This window comes from Rattus norvegicus, chromosome 4 (assembly GCF_036323735.1).
Source record: "Rattus norvegicus strain BN/NHsdMcwi chromosome 4, GRCr8, whole genome shotgun sequence".
Taxonomy (NCBI): Eukaryota; Metazoa; Chordata; class Mammalia; order Rodentia; family Muridae; genus Rattus; species Rattus norvegicus.
In genome coordinates, this window is record NC_086022.1 from 44,175,974 (window position 1) to 44,190,701 (window position 14,728).

Genomic DNA, 14,728 nt, shown 5'->3' on the forward strand with positions numbered 1-14,728 from the left:
CTCATACTGTTTCTGTCCTTTCACAGTGTAAACAAAGTTTGTGATCTTAATAATAGAACATTAAATGTAGGCAGTGTGTATGTGTGTATATATGTATATATGCATGGTATGTGTATGCATCTGTGTGTGAGTATATGTATGTACATATATATATTTATAGACATATCTGTGTGTACATGTATGTATACATGAACATGTGTGTATTTGTGTGTATGTATATGTGTATGTGTGTGCATTTATATATATGTATACATGTTTGTGTGTGTGTGTGTGTGTGTGTGTGTGTGTTTGAAAGAGAGGAGAGGGAGTTTCTTTTATTATCTGGTCGGGCTATATTTTATTACTGATGATGGAGAGATCTTTGAACAAATCTTTTGTGTTTCTAAGCGACTGCTGCTCTTTAAGAAAGTGCTATGGATCGCTTTCTTATTAAGCAGTACTACTCACACCTAGACTTTGTACATTTGTGATGATAACGGTTTTTGACAAGTAAATTAGACCTTAGAAAGATCATCCAACCTCAAGCTTGGGTCATATGGTGCTGCTTTCTACAAACACCACTCAAAACAAACCGTTTTGGCCATGGTCCAACTTGAATTCTTTATTTTCATGTAGAAGGGAAAAAGAGTAGCCTTTCATCTTAAAGGGGGTTGTTATAGCCTCAAAAAATGTCCTTGTCTTAATTAAAGCTAAAAATAAGAGAGCTTTAAAAAGCTACAATGTAACTTCATTGTTTTTAAAATCTCAAACTGTAGCTTGCACATAAGAATAGATTAGGAAACGGATAACGTAGCAGGAATCATAGGATGCAGTTATTTTGGTCATTTTCCTAGCAATTAAAATCATTGTGCAGTGAAAATTGGGTCCTGGGATGTGATACTGTTTTTATAATACAGTATTGGGTACCTTATAGTATATTAAAACAGTGAAAAGAAATGTCTGCTAATGATCAATTATAGAAGTTAACTGTTTATGTAAGACTTTTCCATTTAAGACCTTTCATGGGAGACTGATATCAAGATTGTGGAGTTGAGAACTCAGCATATGGATAAAGGCGAAGCACTAGCTATCAATCAGTTCTTCGAGCAGATTGCCATTTTGAACACACACTTCCACAGATGGCAGAGCTTCGACTGCCCATCAGAGTGCCAATACCTCTGAGACAGCTGTTGCACACAAACCTCCTTTACATGTTTTAGGTCAAGAGCAGACAAACCTGTTGTAGCACCTGCTACTGAGTATGTAAATCTGTTGTTTTGTCAGTTCGTTAAACAAGAAGAGGTACCAACGGTCTCTGGTGGTTGTAAATGGGCCTGGAACATCACCTAGAGGGGATGAAATCCAACAGAAAGACAAACCGTGATTTCTGTTGTATAGGCTTGGGAGGTTGCTCCTGTTTAGGGCTTTGTTTCTGGAAGACAGCCCATAATTCAGAGGACTGAGAGAGGCAAATTTATGTTTGGAAGGAAGAACAAGGAAGGTGTTTGCTGTCATTGACTGTAGGATAGTTGTGAAGTTTGACATGCCCAGGAGCTACTGAATGCCGTGTGGGGCCCTGCACACTGCATACCTCAGTTTTCATCATCTGGTGAGCCTGAAGCAGGATATCCAGGCACAGGAGTCAACAAGATGTCTACTTTGGTTTGGAACTGATTGATCCACAGAACAGAACACGCTTGTGGGATCTTCTCTATAGAATGACATAAATGATTGAAATGTTTTCTTTAGGAAAAAAAATCCCCATGAAGTATCATTTGTTTATAGACCTTATTGCTTATGGGAAAGAAAGTGTCAGGCAGGATTGCAGGGAGTTTGCAGGAAACTTTCACATTCGTTTTGTGAATTATTTTGTTCAAGCTCAGTATGTTAGAAATGTAAGAGAAAAACAATAAAATTAGTGGGAGTGGAGAGTGGAAGGATTATTTCCTTATTTTCCATAAAGAATGGTGGCATAAAGTGGAAAAATAGCTCAGGATTACAAAGTGACAGGACTGTTACCCTGTTTGGCATAGATTGCTGTGGGGTAAGAAAGGGAAATGACTAGAATAGATGAACAAATGTTGCATGTTGTCATTCTATATTACATTATTTTATTGTGAAGTTTTCCCTTAGTTTTCCTTTTGAAAACAGAGTAAAACGTCTATGACATCGAAATTCATGTTACAGCCCAGTCAAGGGTATTTGTTCTGTTTTAAATATATTGTTATGTAGGAGGAAAATAATATTATTATCCTTCTAGCATAGAAAGAAAATTAAAAATTCTTCTCTGACCTTTTAACCTTGTCAAATGATCTCTCTGCTCCTGACAGAGTGCATTCTATTTGGAAAGGTTGGGAGTTAACTCTTCAAGGTACCAGACATCATTTTTATTGGGATATTAATTCTCAGAGGTGCTAATCTCATCAAGATTTGTGGGCATTTTCTTTCATAGGCCATTCTGATTTGTAGCTCTTTCTTTTCACAGCAGTATTAAATACCAAACCTCCTCTGATATGGAAGTTCATTAGAGATATGTCTTTGATGGCAGCCCTTTCCTGGCTTCAGTTTCAAATACCGTGAGGTAAAGCTTAAGAAGCCATTGTGCTGTAAGCCCTTCTTGATGTGCCTTATTTAGATCTGCATAGTAAATCAAGGAAAGTAAATAACAAGGCAGCAGATGGAAGCTTGGAGATAAGGCCAGGGAACAATTGTATTTGTATTTTGTTATGATGTTGACAGGAGCTAAAATTCACTAATCTAGTTCAACTGATCTGCATTTCAAAGAAATCTCATTTAGCAGCAACTTGAAGGTTTGTAGGATAAAGTTCTTTTATTGTGGCTTTTATTGCGTTCTTTGCTAATTTATCTGGTCAAGATTTAGCCTTGCTTACTTAAAGCTGCAAGCATGTTACAAGGAGTCTTAAATACTATGAAAGCATTAATGTCTAGACTATGGACTGAAGGTAATTACATATCAAGCCTTGAATAGAGTACATTTAGAAAATACTGTTGTTCAAACTCAATTGTCAGACTAATATAGATAAGGTGTTGTGGTTTTTGTTGGCCTCTCCTGACTGTTTGCACATCATAGATTTTTCCGTTCACTTTATAAACAAGGCAACATATAATCATAAACTAGTCAGAATAATAAATAGATGTCCTCTAAACCTTTGATGCCGTCCTGGGAATAGGTACTTCTTTTTTTCACTTGCATAGCAACTTTATTTTACTTGGCAATTCTAAATATACACAGTACGCATGCGATTTATGGGCGAAGTGTTAAAAGAGTTGTAAGTGATGTAAAGTGTAGAGTTAAAAGACGTATACGTGGTGGAAAATATGCACAAGAATACCAATGTTTTCTGATGTTCTTTTGTTATCAAATACGAGTAGTTAGGTTGAAATACCATCAAATAAACCAAGCCATAGATGTAGTTATTTGTGTACTAAATTTTGAGAACCTTTGGACTAGATGACTTGTAAAAGAAAGTCTACTACATATAGAAATTATATCATGAAATATTTTTATTTTAAAATATTACTAATTGAGCTAGAATTTTAGTTTATATTTAAAATAATGGGTAAATTATTCAGTGAGTCTAAGTACATTGAGTGGGTTGGCTTTAGTCTTTGCTTCTAGAAGAAACACAGAATTCATGTAAGGATCCATCTAAAACATTCACTGTATCATTTTGAAACAAATTGTCATAGACTTGTCATGTTATTTTCACACACACACACACACACACACACACACACACACACACACACACACACCCAAACAGTCTAATTTTAATTTGAGCTTCATATTTACTGTTCGCTCAAAACTTCAATGTAATAAAAAGCAAGTATTTGGTCTTTCCTTCTCTGCAGTTTGTCTCAGATTTTTATAGAATTATATCAAATAATGACTTTGTTGTTTCACATAAGTTATATGCTTGAAAAATATTATTTAGAACTGAAAGTAATAGCATGTGCTCCAAGTAGGGGGAATGAAAGCCTAGAGGATAAGCCTGTCTTCTACTGCATTCTTCTGTGTCTGCTTCACCATTGTTCTGTGGTTTGATAGTTTGATACTTTATTCAAAATTTCACTGTTGATAGGAAAGACACAGACCAAGGTGGAGTATTCTCTGTTTTCACATGTTTTAATTCATATGAACAGGCAGAATGAACAGACATATTACATAGTAGATTAAGTTGATAGTCTGTTGTGGTCATCCAGACAGTATCTTGGTGCCTATCTGGGTAGCCAGAGTTCAGTAACCATGCCTTCTAAGTAGTGTTTAATTCTCTCTCTCTCTCTCTCTCTCTCTCTCTCTTTCTCTCTCTCTCTCTCTCTCTCTCTCTCTCTCTCTCTCTCTCTCTCCCTCCCTCCCTCCCTCCCTCTCTCTCTCTCTCTCTCTCTCTCTCTCTCTCTCTCTCTCTCTCTGTCTCTCCTTCCCTCCCTCCTTCCCTCCCTCTCTCTCATTTTTCTTTTATTGGCTGACCTTGAACTCACAAACTCCAAACTCAGTCTCCCTAGACTTGGTGTGTATTAAAGATGTGTATCACCCAACTGGTCAGTAGACAGTTTTGAAAGACAGCCTTACAGAAAATGCTATGTGTTTGGCTATTTCTGCATCAGATAATAATAGGATGCTTCTTAAAGGTCCTGAGATGGAAGTGGGTTGTAAAGGCATAGTAGGATTGGAGAAGTAGAATTTAGAAGGAAAGGATATTCCAGTGGATCATATGGAGACTCAAGTCTGACAAAGCAGGTACATTATGTTCCCATTTGAATTTATGAAATTTGAACAAATCTATTAACAGAATTGTGTGGATTAGTTTTTACCCACTTGACACAAACAAATGCAAAGAAGCAACCAATTGAGAAAATATCTCCATTGGCCTATAAGCAAGTCAATGGGCCATTTTCTTGATTACTGATTGATGTGAGAAGTTCCAGCAAATTGTGGTTAGTGCCACATCTTGGGAGATAGTCTTAAGGCATATGAGAAAGCAAACCTGGCAAGCCAGAGAGAGCAAGCTGGGGAGAGAGCAGGGGGGAACACCCTTCTTTCTCTGCTGCAGCTCTTGCTTCCAGGTTCTTGTTGGAAGTCCTGCCATGACTTTCCTAGTGATGATGAGCTGTGGTAGAACATTGTAAGACATGGATCCCTTTCCCTTCTCCAGTGGCTTTTGCTCAGAATGTTTTATACCAGCAGTTGAAACCAAACTAATAGAAGAATAAACAGACGACTTTGATATCTAGAATAAACAGCCTCTAGTTTTAATGTAATGTTTTATAATTTATATTGAACAGGTTTTCTTTTTAAAACAACATTGACTAATGCACATGCAAGAAAAGACAGTGAAGACACATTTGCATATTCTCAGTTGAAGATATTCAAATTTAGACATTAATGCCCCCCCATCCCGCCCTCTCCTTCTGCCAGTTTACCAGACTATAAAAACATATGCTTGGGAAACCTTGTTAGGTCTTGTAGCCTGCAAAATAATGAGATGATGTTTAAAGATACTCTAGAGTGTGAGGGGTATGAATGTAAAATCATTACTGGAATAGTGGGCAAAAGACTGCAATTTCAGAGGTAGAAAATGCTACTTGTTTTTATATTACTTAGGGAGACATCTGGTATTTTTTGGTATACATTTAAGAAAACATATGTGTTCTTGGGTAAAAAGAAAGATTAAGATTATACTTTGGAGATAAATAAAACATTACTAATCTGAATAAGAGTTAGTAGCAGAATATTTTCATAAAAATGCTAAAGAGTCAGAAGATAAAGTACTGAGGAAGAGAAAAATGGAAAACCATATTTTACACTTCATTTGAAGAGAACAAAATTAAATAGTATATGGGTGACTCTTTGAAAAAGTAGCAGAATTCATAGCAGATTTCCCTTCTTTATTTATGACATAATAAAGTTGCTAGGACATAGACTAGCTTATCAAACCCTGGTGCAAAATTCTGAGGCCCAATACCCTTGTGAGTACTTTCCTATATTATGTCTTATAATTTGTTGTATTTTAAATATAAAATTAGTTGTTAACTCTTAAAAACTGGATCACTGCCTTTCTCTTTCATGTGCACACAAACACATGGCACCTATATCCAGTCTCTCTTGAAAAGTTCATGATTACGATAACTGAGTTGGTGACCCTATTCAGAAATGGCAGGAATCAAGTACCTGCTCAGAGTTGTTCTTTTAGTCTGTACCTCATAGAAAACCACATCTGCTCTTCTTGGGGACTTCTTTTTGTATATTCATTCTGAAACCCTCAGTAGCTTCCTGCCATTATACTGATGCTTGTCCCCAAACCTGGTCCTGCTTGCAACCAACCACCTTTGTAAGTGAAACAAACAAGACTGTCAATCAAAAACTAGAAACAGATGCGTATGCTGCTCTCCTCCTAGGTTTTCTCAAAGTCTTCTGGTAATTTAAAGCCTCTGTAGAAGTTACTCACCACGTCTCTCATTGGCTTTTACTAGTATCCACCTCAACTTTGAGAAAAACAGATGTTTGCCATGCTGTGAATAAGACTTGGATGAGTTAAGACTCTCAGAAGGGAATAACCAGGAGAATGTGCACTTAGTATTCACTTAGGTCCGGAACTCAACACAGAGAGGCAAGCTCTGTCTTTATTTGTGGAAATTTTGTCAGGCAGTTTTCCATTGATGGCACAAAGTATTTAAGATGAACAATTTAGAAGGTTGAAATGGTTATTTCGGGTCACAGTTCCAGTGATTTCAATTTGTGATGCTTTTTTGTGGAAGTTTGTGCTCCCACATAATGGGCAAAGAGGTCTGTATATTTCATGGCTGCTAAAAATCAATGAGTGTCTGAGGTACCCAATATCTCTATCACTGAGCACACTTTCAATGATGTAATATTTTTTCATCAGGCTCTACCTCTTAAAGATTCTACAGCCTTAAAATATTGCCACAGTCTGGAGTCCAAAGCTCAGTACTCAGACATCTATTTGGATTTAATAAAGTTAACATGATGGACTTACATATTATAATCTCCTCCTGTATTGATATTCAGCAGTAAAATAAGGGGATATAACAAGGAAATGGAAAATATTTTGTTAATAAATAATCAAATGGTAAAGGAATAGTAATCAGTTATAGTTGGCCTGATTACATACAGCTATTCAGACTAGAAAAGGTTTAACAATGAAAGGGATAGAAACTCGTGGTTGAGTTATGTCTGAGCCACATCCATCTCAGACAATCAAGAACAAGTGGTCAAACCATCTATTATTCTGCTGTATTCAGGTTCACTGTGTGCCACTATAAGAAGGACTTTTATTCTATCTTAATTTAATGTCTGTAGTTGGTTACAAGAATTATAATTATTCCACTATACAGAATGAATTTAATGACAAAGGTATTATACACAGTTTTGATGGAGTAAAATAGACAAGTGCTTCTGAGCATTCCTGGGTGGGATTATCTGACCCACCCAAATGGAAAGAGGCAAGTACTCTGGGTAGCACCATGCCCTCACCGAGACCTTGAACCCTAAGGGGGAGAAAGGGAGTTGAGCAGCAGCAGACATTCATTGCTCTCTTCGCCTGGAATGGGGATAGCACGTGACCAACAGGTCCAAGAACTAGTCTATGCACATGATGACCTGTACCCGGGAACTGTGAGTCAGAATCAACCCCCTTTTGTGTAATTGTTATCAGGGTCTTTCATTACAACAGAGGAGGAAAGTTGACGTCTCTGAGGAAACAAAAGAAAGCATCCTCTAGAACGCATGCCACTAAATATAAAGCTGTGTCCTTGGGCATACTGAAAAGGCAACGATGGATACACAGCTCTGAATGTCAAGGTTCTACACAGTAGAGTTGTCTGCAAACAAGGTGTTCAAGTGATGTGGCAAAGACCATGATCATAGTTTGCAAAAACTCCAAAAAGGACGCTAGCATATGTTGTGCTATGTATTTTAGTATCAATATTACAGTCTACTTGAATTTTCAAGCAAACATTTGCTTTCTTTTTTAAAAGAACAGTTATTTGTTGTATGTGCGTTGTGTGCCTGACTGTATATGTGGTATCACATGTGTGTAAGAGGTTACAAAGGTCATGTCAGTTCCCCTGGGACTGCAGTTCACTGGTGGTCGTGACCCTCCTTATAGGAGCTGGCAATTGAACATTGATCATCTGAAAGAGCAGTAAGTACTCTTAACTGCTCGGCAATCTCTATAGCTACCCTCTTTCTAAAGTCATTTATCTTATTTTGTGTGTATGAGTGCTTTGCTCGTTTGGATGTATGTGCATGGTATGCACGCTACATTTCTGCAGAGGTCAGAAGGCACTTGGTCTTTTGGGTCAGGACATGCAGATGATTGTGAGCGATGAGAGCCAGATCTGAGCGTTCTGTAACCCCAGGAGATGCTCACAACCACTGAACCGTCTCTCCAGACACATTTTATCTTTCAAAGCAAGTTTTCTTAAAAAAGCAAATTGCAATTATTTGTGCACTCAAGTGTTTGTGCTTATAAGTGCACATGTTGTATGTGCAAGGTACTGCACCTTTGGTGCATGTGTTGTATATGCATATGTACATGCCCTGTGTATGCCTGTATATGTTGTTGGCAAGTTGTGAATGTGGTGTGTGTATGTTGAATGTGTGTGGGGTGTTGTGGTTTCTTTGTCCATTTTCACATCTAAATGTAACTTTAGCCATAATGAGGCTCTGCCCTGTAAGGGCATGACATACTCTTCTCACATATCTGGTACTTACGTACGGCATGAACTAGAACAGGCATTGCTGTAAAGGACCTAATAGACCAGGTTAACCAAAACCTGCTGATACCATTCACTCTTTGACAGCTCAGAAGACTCTAAAAGAACTTGCACTGAGCTGCAGCTACTTAGAATATTACCGAACCATTTTTTTCCCTCTTCTGAGAAGTATAGAAAGCTACCTGTTTTGAGCAGCCGCATGGATTTGTTGATATAGAAAGTGCATATCAGTAAGTCTTAATAATAAGACTTTTAAATTAGACCAGGATTAATTGGCTCTTCATAAAACAAAGCAGAGCAGCTTCTCTCTCACCCTAGAAATTTAATCAGGACAGTGTTTTCTCACATAATACTATTCAATCTTTGGTGATAAAATTTGTATTGTTATTCCTTCCTCAAATTATCTTAAGTTACACCAAGTCAATGGAGCAAGGAAAGAAGCAGATTGTGATTAGACAAATGTTTTGAAGAGGTAGTTTTTCCTTTGCATAAAATTTAGTCTTGTATCTAGTTAGTATGCTATTCATATTGATTTATATTCTTTAAAATTTCCAAAAGGTAAAGAAAGCCATGAATCCCTCATGTAATGTATTTGGTTTCTGAGTGGAAAAACAGTTTAAAGTGTTAGCATAAAACTTGCGCCAAACATCAATATTTTATTTCCAGTTTTGGCCTAAAGGTAGCCCTATATATTGTAATATGACCTAGTGTAAGAAACTGAATGTTTTTTAAAGTCACCAGAAATAATCTGGCATCTGGTACGAATTGAAGACATTTGTCTTAATATGTAATTTTAATGAATCAGGAAATTTCAGCTTTCAGAAACTTTCATTTTTAATAAAATTTGTATAATATATTGAATTCTTTTAACCTCATGGATGTTTGTGACACCAAAGAGTAGATATTCGTATAGCAAGTCCCACTTTCTTATAAAGAAATGACTGTGTATATCTTAACACCTAATAGATTTATTAAGGAATTATGATAAAATTAGACACATCTGCATAATGTATTCTAATTTGCTCAGGGTGCCTTACATGAGCAGCCATTTTCTAAGCTTGGTTCCATTTAAAAATAAATTCTTCTCTAAATTTTTTGTTCACTTATAAACCCGTTCTACATTTTTCTGGTCTATCTTAGGCTTTTGAAATCATCTCTTTTTATTACTGCATTAAAGTTTTTTAAAATGGATTTTCCTTTACACTTTTCTAATCACCCTGTCATTCTTTAGCCTTGAGATGTTAAAATGAATGAGTAAAAATATTCAAAACCTAATTGTCTCAGCCAGTCCATCCAGAGTCATGGATTTGCAAAATTATGTCAGGCTTTTAAAAATACATTTTGTAGGCTTTTCTAGTCATTTAGATTTTAATATTAATGTTCTCTTGTTCTGCTGCTTATCTGTGAAAATTAAAATGTATATAAATGTGGTTTTCTTTTAGTGGTGTTTAAGTACTTGGTTTTTATTGATTATGATGTTCGACAAGGCAATTCCTACAATTCTGTTTACCACAGCTCTAACACAAAATAGATTAAATTTTCTACTCCCCAATAGTAAGGAAAAATTAGTTGGATGCATTTTATCATGATTGATTAAAAATATATTTTCTCCCCAGATCAAACAAGTAAGAGAAGCCCGTTGAAGTTCGATCTTCACCTACTGTGTATAAAAATAAAAAGAATATTCCAGAGAAGGAAAGAGTGAAGCACAAAGATTAAGACATCTAGATCCTGGGAGAAGACCAAAGTCAACCCACCCACATGTAAGTCATTGTATTTTTATCCCTCATGGTGCTTTTCTACTCCGGTTTTATTAGTAGATTGTAATATGTTGACAATATTGTTTGCACTATGTCCACAAATCTGCAGTTGTTTGTTTAGTAACTCGACATTCTGATTTACAGTAATATTTACTAACTCAATCTAAGATGATTCATTAGAATAGTGTTCAATACAAGGTCTCAATGCACTTTCTCATGGAAAACTGTTGAGGACTTGAAAGTGTTCTGATACAAAATGTATTATTTAATTTAATATTAGCAGTAGTGCCAATTATATTATTTTTGCTTCAAACTGTGTTTTTTTTCTTTGCTCCATTTCTTCATATCTGAGAACAAGACTATTGTAATGTGTCCATTAAAACCCATCACTTGGTAAGACACCTCTCACACTGAGAATGATTGGACTGATATTTTATTCTTAGACTACTATAAAATGTATCAATTGTGTCCGCTTAGTGCGGTGGAAATACCATACCTTATCTTTTTGGAACATCTTTTTATTCTTTTCCTTTTATTGAAAATAGCTTTTATTCTAACATAATATATCCTGATTATAGTTACCCCTCACTATATTCCTCCTAGTTCTTCCCCATGTCTCTTCTTATCTGGATCCACCCACTTTCTGTCTCTCATTACAAAGCAAATAGACTTCTGCAGGATAATAAATTATGCAGCAAAATATTATAAGATAAACTTGAAAACAATATATTATAATAGCATAAAACCAACAAATTGGAAAATAACACAAGCAAAGTCATACGAAAGACATATAGATAGACTCAAGACCTACTTGTTTGCACACTTGGCAATCCCATAAAAAACACTAAACTGGAATTCTTAATATATATTCAAAGAATCCATAACATAAAAAGAGAGAAACACACACACACACACACACACACACACAAAATATTATAAAATGAAAAAATAAATAAAAGAAATAAAAGCCCGGATATCTATCATGAGACAAAGAACTTTGAGTAGTATACATTTTTACAATAGTCTAAAGATAAAATGTCTTTTTTTAAAAAAGACTTATTTATTTATTTATTTATTTATTTATTTATTTATTTATTTATTTATTTATATGCGTATGCTGTACCTGTCTCCAGTCAAGAGGGCATCACATCCTATTTCAGATGGTTGAGAGCCACCAGCTTGTTGCTGAGAACTGAACTCAGGACCTTTGTAGTGTAGTCAGTGCTCTTAACCACCAACACATTTCTCCAATCTCAGAATACATTGCCTTTGAGTTCATTTTCTGTTGGCCATCTAGTGCTGGAAAGAAGCCTACACTTAAGAGTATTTTGTTTCCCCTGTGAGTTTCACTTGGGGAAATTAATTCTTACTACAAATGGGTATCAATTGGAGATTGCTTTGTGGTTTCAAATTTTGGCGTGTGTGCACTCCTGCGTTCAGCTCCAGACCTCTAATAGGCTCACTCCCATGCGCTTTCAGCCTCAGTTCCCATTAGTTTCCGTGTGTATTTACCGTGTTTACTAGAGGACCTTGTCTTCCACGGTGGCTTCCATCCCCTCTTTCTCTTAATATTCTTTCTGTCTCCTGTTCTTTAGGGTTCCCCGAAGTTTGAGGGGAGGGATTTAATGGAGACATCCCATTTAGGACTGCGTATGTAAAGTCTCTCATTTTCTGCAGATCTGTCTGTAGGACCCTGGGTTTGCTTCCCATCTGCTGTAGGAGGAAGCTTCTGATGGCTGAGCAAGTCTCTGACCTGAGTAGAGCCAAATGTCACCTGAGACTATCGCTGTTTTAATGTAATTTTGCTTTGTTTATTTTCAAGCAGCAGATTTAGTTTTATTCTAGATAAGTGGACTATTTACTCTGATTCTTGGTCACCTAGGCAGTGTCCGGCGTGGTTTCCATTTCTTATAGTGCGTCTTCAATCAAATCAAATATTGGTTGATTACTCCCATAGGACTTGTGTTGTAGCCAAGACTTTAAGTAGCATATTAAATAGGTATGTAGAGAGTTGTTACCTCTGCTCCTCTTTATTTCAGTTAATATTAGTTATGGGCTTCCTGCATGGTGCCTTTATTATGTTTAGAAATGTTCTTTGTGTCCTTAATCTTTCCAGTCTGTTTTTTCTGAAGGGTTATTAGATTTTGAAATGGTCATGTAAGTAGTTTTCTCAGTTTGTTTATATGATGGAATCCATCTATTGATTTCCGTGTATTGAACGATCCCTATCTCTGGGATGAAGTCTACTTGATCATTCAGGGCAATCTTATGTATTCTTCTACCCATTTTTAGTATTGTTTTGAGAAATTTTGAATCTGTTTTGATGGTGTAATCTGTAACTTTCTTCCTCTTTTATTGTTTCTCTATGTGATTTTAGTATCAGGGTAACTGTAAGTCTCATACAATGAATTGGGCAGTGCTTCTTGTGTTTCTATTTTGTGCAATAACTTGAGAAGCATTGGCATTCATTCTTTCAAAGTACGGTACAATTTCGTGCTAAAACTTTCTGACACTGGACTTTTTCAGAATGAGATGCTTAATAATTCTAGTGAAATAGGACTATTTCACTAGAGGTTATAAATCTGTTTAGATTACCTATAAGATCTTGATTTAACTTTGATAACTGGTCTATGTCAGCAGAATCGACTTTTTTTTTAATTTTTATTTTTTCCAAGTTGATGTAGTACAGATTTTTAAAGTTTTTCCATATAATTCTCTGGATTTCAATGGTGTCTGCTGTTATATTCCCTTTTGATTTCTAATTTTATTAATTTAGCTATCCTTTCTCCAATTTACAGTTGATTTGGATATCAATAGGAAATAAAACTCTTTGTTTTATCGATAATATATGTTGTTTTTGTGACTGTGTTCTGTTTTATTGATTTTAGGATTGAGATTGACGATATTACCATCTACTTGATTCAATTGTGATTTCTTCTTTTTGTTATAGGGCTTTTAGGTGTGTTGTTAAGTTACTAGTATGGGATTTCTCTTTTTGTAATGTAGGCATTCGGTGCTATGAATTAGTCTGTTAAAACTGACTTCAATAGATTCATAAATTTAGATATGTTGGCTATTCATTTTCATTCAATTCTAAAAAGTCTTTAATTTCTTTCTTAATTTCTACTCTCAACTATTTTTCATTCAATAGTGAGTTGTTCAGTTTCCATGAGTTCTGGAGCTTTCTGTTGGTATCGTTGTTGTTGGTATTCAGCTTTAATCTGTGGGAGTCTGATATAATACATAGAATTATTTCAATTTCATTGCATTTGCTGAGATTTGCTAGTGTCTGAGTATGTGGTCCTTTTGGAGAAAGTTCCACTAGGTGCAGAGAAGAAGGTATATTCTTTTTTGTTTTAGTGAAATGTTCTGTAATATCTGCTGGGTCCATTTGGATTATGATGTCAGTTAATGTCAGTTTTTCTCTGTTTAGTTTTTGTCTAGATGACTTGGAAGCAGATTATTGATGTTTTCCACTATCGGTATTTGAAGGCCAATATGTGATTTAAGCTGCAGATGTGTTTTTATTTGTTTGTTTCAAACTTTGGTGCCCTTGAGTTTGGGCCACAGATGTTAAAAATTGAAATGTCATCCTGGTGGAAATTTTCCTTTAATGAGTATGAAGTGTCCTCTATCATCTGATTTTTTTTTGGTTTAAAACTTAATTTGTCAGCTATCAAAATGATTCTACCAACTTTATTCTTATGTATATTTGCTTCAAATATTTTTCCAATCATTTTCTTAACCCAAGGTTGTGTCTACTCTTGACATTATGTTGTTTCTTGTTTGCAGCTGAAAAGAAATCTTAAAAGATATGAATTAATGATTACACGTAAACATGAAAATTTAGTCACTATCCAGAATTTGGAAGATGGAGGATGCTTTAAGCTACTACTTAAGACTTAAGACTTAAGAGGGCATTTAAATCTGTTAATTCAGTGGCATCACTCATTCATTGGTCTTTGGTTGATGGTACATTGGAAGACATCAGTCACAGATGTCCTTACTGGTACTCGACTCAAATGTAGTAGCAACAATAATATGCTTCAATCTGAGAAATTAATGTTAAACAAATAAGCCAGAAAAATGGCACTGCCTCTTTTTTTAAATGTAAAATTCCCAAATCAAATTTTCTATTTTATGAATGTAAGATGTATTTACAATGAAAATTAGGATAGTTGTTTCATTTTAGATAGGTGGTAAATTAAAGTTGGCACTGCAGAACCTTCTGG

At 35.6% G+C, this 14,728-nt stretch overlaps 1 protein-coding gene across 5 annotated transcripts in view; it reads left to right on the top strand.

The window, feature by feature from the left end:
* Positions 1-14,728, top strand: part of Foxp2 (forkhead box P2) — a 577,853-nt gene that overhangs the window by 76,126 nt on the left and 486,999 nt on the right. For all 5 annotated transcript variants that reach the window (XM_063286479.1, XM_008762718.4, XM_063286477.1 and 2 more), the window contains exon 2: positions 10,353-10,499. The gene's annotated coding sequence lies outside the window, so the exon portion shown is untranslated. The remainder of the gene's footprint in view (positions 1-10,352; positions 10,500-14,728) is intronic.